A 10,193-nucleotide genomic window follows, 5' to 3' on the forward strand; every position below is an offset into this window, starting at 1 on the left:
TGGTGGTTTGGAGAGGAGATGAAGCATTTGGTCCAAGTTTGGAATGGATGTGTGAATCAGGAACAAATGGAGTTCACAGTCCAGAGAGGGAATATCCTTAGAGCATCCCCAGAAGTTTTATTACAGACATCTTTCAAAGAGAAGAGTGGAGAAGACTGTCTCTTTGGCTCCTTCTGTCTGAAGATATATTCTCCTACTTTCCATTTAGCTCATCATTTTTGCAGAAATAACATCAAGCTAAACCAGGCCATTGCATTTGCCATTTCCAGCTCCCTCTATTCAGAATGCAACTGCAAGAGTAGCAAACTGCAATTAAATTTAGCACCTTTTAAGTATTCCATTTCTTTTTTTATAGGTCTAATATGCAATAATTGGCAGAACAACTCATTTGAAAATGTGTAATGCCAAAGGAAAACATTCAATATCTTTCCATTCAATACCCTGAGTATTTTCTCACTCCAGGGTGTAAAAACATTTGTTCTTGATTCACACAGTCATTCCAAATCCTTGCCAAATTATGCAAAGAGCAGTCAGACTTAATGGTGCAAGCGTCTTATTCCTTATTATGGGACTTGGACAAATAAAAGCAATACATTGTAAAAATAGGTTCTGAAGCTACTGCCAAAATTCATCACAAAAAGATGTTTTTGTAGTATTCTGTCCTGTCTGCATTGCCTCTTCCAGATCTCAAGTCTCCTTAGGGTCTGAATTTATTCTGCGGTACACCTGTAAAATACAACCAATAACCACTATTTTCCTTTGATATATACAACAACACCTCTCTCACAAAGGTTACTTCCCTCAGTTCAGTAACACACTCATAGAATCATAGAATATTCTGTGTTGGAAGGATCATCAAGTCCAACTTCTGGTCCTGCACAAGACAAACTCAGCAATAACTCACTAAGCCAGTTACTTGATTTTAAGTACAGAATAGTCACAAAAATTTGTGCTTTAAGGTCCTACTGAACCAAAGTCTCAGCACCATTCCTCTGCTCTCACAGAAAAATGTGCCATGCCGTGCCAGAAAAGAAGTATGCATCCACTTGCCTGGTCAGATGTAGAACCTTGGAGATAACTTAATCTTCAGTCCAGAGAGAAATAGGAAAACAAAACAAAACTAATGAACAAACAAAACCACCACTTCCGACAACAAAAACCCAATTCTTCTGAGATTTTATTTTGCAGGGTTATTTTCTGGTTAGTATCCCTTCCAGTCCTGGGTCCAAGTCTTTTATAAAGATGTTGAAGAGCACAGGGCCTAAGACAGAGCCTGGGGACCCCCAGCTAGTGACAGGTCCCCAGTCTGATGTCACCCCATTCCCTATAACCCATGAGCCAGTTGCCCACTCAATGCATGATGTGTTTATCCAGCTGAATGATGAACAATTTTGTTTAACACCATGGATAAAGCATCTTTGACTCTCCTGCCTGCATGACCAGGTAATAATTTACAGCTGTATCATCTTGAAATTGATTTCATCCCAAGATCAAAATGAGATATGATCTGTAACTGAGCGTAGAAGATGCCCAAAAGACTTATCATGTCCTTCCTCCTATCATGCTTCATGATACTACAAAATGACTGCTGTTGGCCTCAGAAAATCAAGCAGAATATTTGAAGGATCTGGAAATAAACAAATTTGACAAACCCCTCCCAATGTCTGAATAAAAAGACCACACTTCAGCTTTTAATCTAAACAATCTGAAATGATCATAAAAATGTTGACTGAGCCTTCCTTCCTTCCTTCCTTCCTTCCTTCCTTCCTTCCTTCCTTCCTTCCTTCCTTCCACATCCTTACAAGTAAGTATCAGATTTAAATTCTGACATTAGAAATGCAGTTCAGACCACAACTTTACTGTTCATTAAATGAATATCACCAGCTTTCAGCCATTTCACAGTCTTTCTTCCCAACCTGTAGTCATTTTTGTTGGCAGAGATACCTTTGCAAAATTTGATATGTAATAAAAGTTAAAATAAGGATATTTTTCAGTTTCCACTTGAGTGTGTCAGGAAACTGGGACTGAAAGATTTATAGTTTTGGGTACAAAACCTAGTTAAAAATTAAGCAAAGCAGCACTCTTTCTCCCCAGAAGAAAAAAACCCTGGTGTTGCAGTCAAGAGAATTTTTTTTCCATCTACTTCTACGAGAAGAAGATGATCAGATTTCAAGATGTAAATAGAAAAGGGAAAAACCCAGTGATCCGACTAACTCACTGCTTTCAATGAGGAGGGAGGCACCTCCCAAGGTCATAGCAATTTACTTGCCTTGATTAAGAGAGGTGCAGTATCCCCTGTCAGGCACCAACCCGACAACATAATTTGAAATCCTTCTTCAGATAATCTCTGCATGCGATAACAATGAAAGCGCTGTTGAGAGTGGCAACCCCAGAATATTCTTTGTCCTTAAACAGAAAGATCACCAGAGGTAAACAGCCTCTTTTCCTCTGGTTAATTTGAACTATTAAAAAAAATTATCTCTAGACTTGGCCTCAACGGATCTGCAGAAACACTGGAATACTTTTGAATTAAATTCATAGTTCCTCAACCCAGGACAGTCAATGCAGTGAATATATCCAAGAATTAGTCCTAAATTAGGATTTTCCAAACAAAAATCAAATCTTGCACAGTCCTGTATTCTCTCTGAGTAATTGTATTTCACATGAGACAATGAACAATTGGGAATTTGGGGCAAGTTATATTAACAGGTTTTCTTTCTCAACGTCTTAGCACAGGACATCTTTTTTCTTATTTACAAATGCTAAGAGTGCTGTTCATTACATTGCTCAAGTTTTTTCCTTTCCAAACAGACAGAACACTTTACTTTTTCACCCTTTTCCACCCTCCTGTCCTCAGCTCTAGTGTTATAGTATGACACTGGCTTTGCTTCTCAGAAGAAGAGAAAGAGGGAGAGGAAAGTATTTTTCCCTAAAATAATAGCTCCCCTTTTGGCAACAAACAAAGGAGAGAAAAAGTACATCCAGAGAAACTGAACTCTTTAAAAGTGCTTTTTTGCTGTTTGATGACACAGGCATGATGCCAAAATTCACCCATTGTACTTCATGTTCAAAATTTCTTCACACAGCTCTAAATTGCTGACAGCTCTTTAGCTACAGCCATGCTACCGGGCGCCATTATAATAGTTTGCCATACCATTATGATGTGTCAGTGTTTATGACCTGTATCCCAAAACTGGATGACACTCAAATCTATTGACTGCCTATAAATCACTTTTTGGAAAAGATTTAAAGTTCTGAGATTGCAAGTAGAATTGCTATTGCTCAAGTGGCCCCATCTAATCTTTTTTTCATTGAAAACACAGAAAGGTTATGGAATCATAAAGCTCATGTGGAACAAAACACAGGAAAATACTTATTGTTCTCATATAGGGGAACACACATAATACCCGCAGTTGTATGAAGGCCCAGAGGGCTTTTTTTATAGGTTCATAGATGTATTTTTATTGCTACTGAATAAAGTGTTCTTGACATAAGTATTTGACCTCTAACACTAGCAAGATTTCCTCTTGGTGGCCATTAGAATATAAATCCTACTTCATTAGATCATAGAATCATAGAATCATAGAATCACAGAATATGTTGATTTGGAAGGGACCTATCAGGGTCATCGAATCCAGCCCCTGGCCTTGCACAGGACACTCCAGGAATTACATCATGTGCCTGAAGGCATTATTCAACTAGCCCTTGAACTCAGTGAGTTGAGGTGATTTCACTTACCTCAGCCATGAAAAACTTAATGGCATCCTGAGCAGAGCAATCTTTTTCACAATCACTGATAAAAATAACCAAAAGCAGGACAGCAGGAAAAGCAGAGTGAGGGCTTTCTAGGCCTTCAGTTAGCCTGGCTGAGTAATGCCTGTTTCTACAGTCAGGCAACCAGGAGAATAATGTGCTTTGCCTTGGGATTACCTCTCCGTCCTCAGCCCAAGCCTACCTACTTGCATAGAACTAAGCACAACTTGTCCTTTGAAGAAAGGATCAAATTGCTGTTTATTTTTATTATGAATGTCCTCTTAAGATTTCAGTAGTCACATTAAGCTTCAGTTGACAGTTAAAAGTGAAATTCAGCCTCTTTGTTGTGCTAGAGGAAGCCTTTACTAATGTCATTCTTCATTTTGTCTCTTTTTTTTTTTTTTTTTTTTGTAAACTTGGTATCTCTGTTTTGCTCACCATAGCTTCTGAGGACTTTTAATTAAATCACATAACTGATTGGATTAAAGGACATTTGTTCCAGTTTTGCTGCACGTTTTTCAGAAGAATTACCTATGGGTACTGGGTACTGAATTACCTATTGTCTCCTGATATTTTTCTGAGTCTCTCTTGTGTTTTCTGCACACCTCTGGTTCTCTGTCACTTTCCATTTCTAAGATCAGATCACATCTAAGACATCCCTTTTCCTCCTCTACCTTCCCAGGCATATTCAGCAATCCTGTGGCAAATTAGACAGAAAGCCAGGAAAAATACAACATTATTGGCAAACAAAGTGCTATCAGAACTTCAGTCCAAAGAGTTCTAACAAGTTCTGTGCCTTTGGTTCCATTTTTCAATTATAACAGTTGTTAAGTCACACCCCTCTGAGTTATTTCAGTAATAAATCACTTTGTCCATTTGGAAAGTTCCCACTCCATTCTGGAAGCACTTCCAGCGGCTGTCAGGAGCCCGCACCCTGTTTATGAGATGGTCCCGCTGGACAGCAGAAAACACACACAGACCATGGAGCCACCATTGTGTCTCTTTCTCTACAAAACTCCCTCTGGTTTCAGTGGCAAATTATACTAAAAGCCCTGAGGAAAAGCCAGGCAAGAGGCAGAACATCTGCCTTTCTGCCTTTCTGCTGAACAAAGGCCAGGGTGCCTGCAGCATCTGCTTACAAGCAGCACCTGGCATTTCTTTGAGGAAAGTCCCTCACTCTCAGTCACCATATTTATGTTGAGTCTATGTGAAATAGCTCAGGTTAACAAGGCTTTCAAATGACTTGTTGAAGTCATGAGACCATGAGACCTCCAGCTTGCAAATTACTGTTTGAAAAGGTGGTGAAAACTGGCTCCTGGATCCTTGCTCCTTCACCAGGATCTTTCACCTTGACTGTCAGAGAAAGTACTCTGCTGACTGTCTACATGCCTGATCTGCAGGTAGAGACCTAAAGCCACACTGGTCTTACAAGGATCTACTCTCTTTCTCCACGTGCTTCCTCTAGTAACTGGGACACATTGGTGAGTCTTGCTGTGTTTCTTCAGAAACAAGAATGGGAAAAAAACCATGAAGTTTGCAACCTGAAAGTAGTAAAGATATGCAATCACTATCTAGCAATCACTTTTTTATCAAGCAGAAAGTTGATATCAAGTCAATGAAAACAAAAGATAAGCTGAAAGAGTGGGGGCCAGCTGGAAGAACTACAAGAAACCACATCTACTCACATCAGCTACAAGGGGCAAATACCTGACGGCACCTTGGGACATGGATTTCTGTGGGGACACAGTGTATGATGTCCTTCAGAAAGATTTTAAGTATTGTGAATCTAACTCTTTAGGCATGAAGAATAAAGCTAACTTATGATGATGTAGTTAAATACTGAATCTGAAATTTAAATAGTTTCCTTATAAATATGGTATTTGTACCTAATCTAAAAATACCAGACAAATGATACTGAACACAAGAAAATGCCATCTACTCATACACCTTACATGGAAACAGCAGAGAGACTAAGTCTGACCTGGTCCAAAAGAAACAACCATTTTCAGAGGGTTTCTAACCTTAGCAATGAGCACTGCAGGCTTCTAAAATAGCTACAGGGATGTATATGAAGAACGATATGCCGTGTCATGGCTGGCTGGTGAGTACAAGGCAGAGGAGAGCTTGCAATGGAGCGAGTGACGATGATGGATTGATTTGAGTGATGTTTAAATTTGGTTTATTATGGGTCTTCGATTGACAATGTCGCAAGCTGCTCACCTCCCAGAGAGATAGGCATGTGGGCCATTCTTTGATTTCATAAATCATCCAGGAACATACCCAGAGCATTGACCTTTTATGGGGAGGGAGCTCAGGGCATCCAGCATAATTTAACACCGGCATGTCGGATGGTGTCCAGCACAGTTTAACACTCCTTAACCTCTGCCTCATTAGACATCTGTCCTGTCATTTATCTTTCTGTTTATTTTTCAAGTGATATATTATTGGTAATAACTAAGGAATGGGCACTGATGTTACTCTCCATGGAGCTGCCATTAGTCAGCTGGAAGTCAGGCCAGCATCTCTCTGAAACTGGTACACAGAATAACATTTAAAGGATTTCAGATATTCTTTGCCAAGCAATTTCCTCCTGGCATGGGCAGCTAGCACCCCTATTATATGATCTTTTATTTATTTTTGCTCTTTCCAGACCAGATTTTAGGAGTTTTTAAAACCAGCAAGTATTTTTACTGTTGGTAATAAGACCTGAATTTTTTTTTCAGCAGAAACTTCATACTGCCTGTGACAACCATGGCTAAATAAGAAGCCAGCAGGGAAATGGCAGGGTCTTCCATTCCAACCACATATACATACATACTTATATATGGAGACAAATACATATACACACACAAACACACATGCTCACACTTTTCCCTCCTTCTTATGTCGTCACCATAATGGCAGATATTAAGACTAATTGCTAAATACAAATAGTTTGTCACAATTTTAAATGACTGAATATTTGAGATTTTATTTATGCTGCCTTTCTTTATCAAGCAGCAACTATTTTTCCAACATTTGGTATATTGAGTTACACTCTGGGAGGGGAATAAAAAGCAAAGAAAGCATGGGGCCACAGTGAAGGGAAAATGAAGTATGAAACATTTTTTGTGTATTGTGTAACAAATGTGTTGTGATACTGGATGGCAAGTAAATTCCAACAAAGATTCTTCCATGGTACACATGGTACTAAGCATGAATTTGGATTTCAAACAGATTATAAAGTAGGTACAAGTCCAAAAGAACCTGTAAATTAAAAAAAAAAAAAAAAAAAAAAAAAAAAAAAAAAAAAGGTATTTCTTTGTTTATACTGGGGATATTTGTGACTCAGCTTTATAACAGCTGCAACACCTTAAGAAAATATTGATCATGTTTTGTTTAGCTGAATATCAATATTTTGCTTTTAAATCCATCATGACATGAAATATATTGAAATTTTCAGCAATAACAAACAATTTTATATAAGCAATATTACCACTGAGACACAGATTGAAATAGTTAAGGAACCCACTGGCTGACCTGAAACGTCCTCTATTTAAACACACATGCGCACAGAGACACACAGAGAAAACTTCAGAAAAAACCATCCTAACAAATACGAAATGTCCTAAGAAACTGTGTGAGGCAGGTGTCCTTGAAATTTGGATTTTAGTGACAAAAAAGCCCAAAGCAATGGGAGGCAAGCCGGGTTGAGGCAGGCAAACACAGCCACGAAGGAATTCAATGGGTGGGAGGGAGTTTGCCGGGGCACCAGAAGCTTTGCTTCCCAGATGTACTTTATTTATAAAGTGCTTAATCCTTTTAAGACCACCTACATCCCACACAGATTTGGCATTGCTTAATTGCTTAATTAATACCATCATCTCAAGTTTAGTCTAACACCATAATCAGAGAAAAAAGCTACATACAAATGCTGCCAGACCTAACACGACACAGCGGAAGAGGTTTTGCTATCAAACAAGACCCCTGCTCTTTCACTGTCTTGTTTCATGCTGTGCAACTGGGCATTTAGCTGTAATTTTTGAAAGTTAGAATCATGTACCTGGAGTTTAAAGCTTGAGGGCTACTGTCACCTTGACTCAAACTCTTCAGCTACTTTGTCATCAGTGAGAAAACTGTACCAGTGAGCCACAGGGGTGCCTGTGCTCTAGAGGATGCCCTTCTGAAAAGGTAGAGTGATCAGAACAAATTCAGCAAGGGTTTCTTTCCTAGGAGCATGAAAGCCACCAATACAAGGCCTGTGTGAAATCTCAAGTATTGTTTGCCGTTTGGGTCACCCACGTTGACAGAAAGGGAACTTGTACCAGAACAGGTGTAGAAATGGCTGCTGAGATGATCCAAGTAACAGAGAGTTTATTTTACAAGAGGAAATTAAAAGACAGTGGCTTATTTAGCCAAGCAGATCCAAGTCTGAGAGGGGATACAGTCACTCTTTGTAAATACAGCTGGAGGATAAACACCAGAAAAGGGAAAGAGCTTTTTAAGCTTAAAGACAATGATCTGGCATAAGAACAAAGAGGTATTAGAGAGCCTTTAAGAAATTCAGGCTGGAAACGGGGTATAGATTTCCAGCTCACATAAAGGTGAATTTCTGGACCTACCACCTTTTTTAGCCTTGTGGTCAGAATTCACCACTAATTTGCAGTGGATTATGTAAGATTTTATATGACAGAGTGCAACAGGCCAAGCACACACTGTGCGTCAGTGCCCTTCTCAGCCCTTCCCACCTTTTCCCAGACCGCCATGACTGTGAACTAGTCCAGACCCTATTTCTGGCTCATGTTTCTGCCTTCTCTTCTCTTTGGAAACCAGACCATGAAAGGCATCAGGATGAAAATAACTCATACCATGTCCGTATTTCAGTAGTGTCCCTGGGTGGGTGTCAGGAAGCACTCCCAGCTGTCTAGGTATGTGGCTGAGGGATCTTGCAAAACTCTCTCAGTCAGAAGAAGCTTCCTGGAGTCCATTTCTGCCCAGCACACAGACTGAACTCAGCTCTCATCGCCTAATCGTACTTAAGAGCAGCATTTAAATGTTTGTGTGTTTCTCCTAATTAAGTGCCAAAAGTTTCGAGCTTTCTCCTCAGCAGGGAGAGACTCAACCCAACCCATCCTTGATGTAAATCTGATGACTCTAATCAAGCTACATGAGTCAAATCTGGCTAATTTTTTCCCCCCCATTAGTAATAAAATGTAAAGCTTTGTTTGGAAAGTACATAGTAAATAACAATGTCAACAAAATTTATCATTTCCCCAGCATTACCCTAGAATGAAATGCAACAATGTTAATAAAAAACAGACCATAAACAAAACACTGTTTAGCTCTGTTTTTCTAGTTGAATTCTAAGGCTTTTAATTTTTGTATATTGTAGAAGAAAATGGATTATTCAGAATATTTTAAATTTATAAATGCATCTAATGGCTTGAAAAAAGAAATTTTAGATTTTATAGTCTTCTGTTATTATTTAAAATCCCAGACAGGGTTACCATAACATACAAAAAATAGATTATGTTTAACAAGAAATTTAAAGATCAGAATTCCTGTAAACACTAATGTAACATTTGGACACAATAAATTCAGCTTCCCTTTCTATGTTAATGATATTCTGGGTAAATGCCTGCAGATCATTTATTTTGGAAAACATTCAGTGAAAAAATATGAGCTTTTGTTCGGGTTCTGTCAGGATAGATAGCATGCTCAATAGCCCTGGAACAGACCCCCACCACACACAGGCATCCACCACACGACACTGAACCTGAAGAAAGCCTCCATCTGAACCTCCCTTCAGACTGTGGTCACAAGCCTTGAAACCTGATTCATACCTGTATAGAGTTATCCTCTGCACTGCACAGAAAAGAAAAGGAGTCCCACCTCACCTTGTAATAGCAGTATTTTTATCTCTCAGATGACTCAGGCAGGAAGGGGTTGGTGGGAGATATTTTCTTTCTCCAAGAGACCAGAAACCTTGTCCTTGGTGCAGTGTGTATCCTCAGCACACTGGGACATGGCCAGCCCAGTGGCACAGGACTGGCACCCAGTGTCGGTCTGGTGGACACGGTGCTCTGGGCTATCACTTCTTCTAACACAGATGTCTGCACTACCAACCTGCAAACCACTGGGTTGTGATCTGAGCTGAGGAGAGATCACCAAAGCTATGTACTTCTAGCCCTAAAAGTTGATGTTTAGTCTGAGAATACAGAGATAGCATGATAGGCTGGGGTCAGATGTCTGTTCTACCCAGATTGGCAAGGCTTATGAGCACAGCAGGAGAAGGGTGCTGACCTGGAGATCCCTCCAGTCCACCTCACTGAAGGGCTTTGTGGCCTCACCCAGCCCAGGGGCACAGCACAAGTGCCATTGTGAGACCCTTGTCATCACAGCATGGCTCCTCAAACCAGTATAATGCTCAAAACCAGATCTGCTCTGTTGATGGGCTTCAG

Source organism: Chamaea fasciata, unplaced genomic scaffold (genome assembly GCF_029207755.1).
Source record: "Chamaea fasciata isolate MVZ Bird 193981 ecotype frontalis unplaced genomic scaffold, bChaFas1.0.hap1 SCAF_3, whole genome shotgun sequence".
Taxonomy (NCBI): Eukaryota; Metazoa; Chordata; class Aves; order Passeriformes; family Sylviidae; genus Chamaea; species Chamaea fasciata.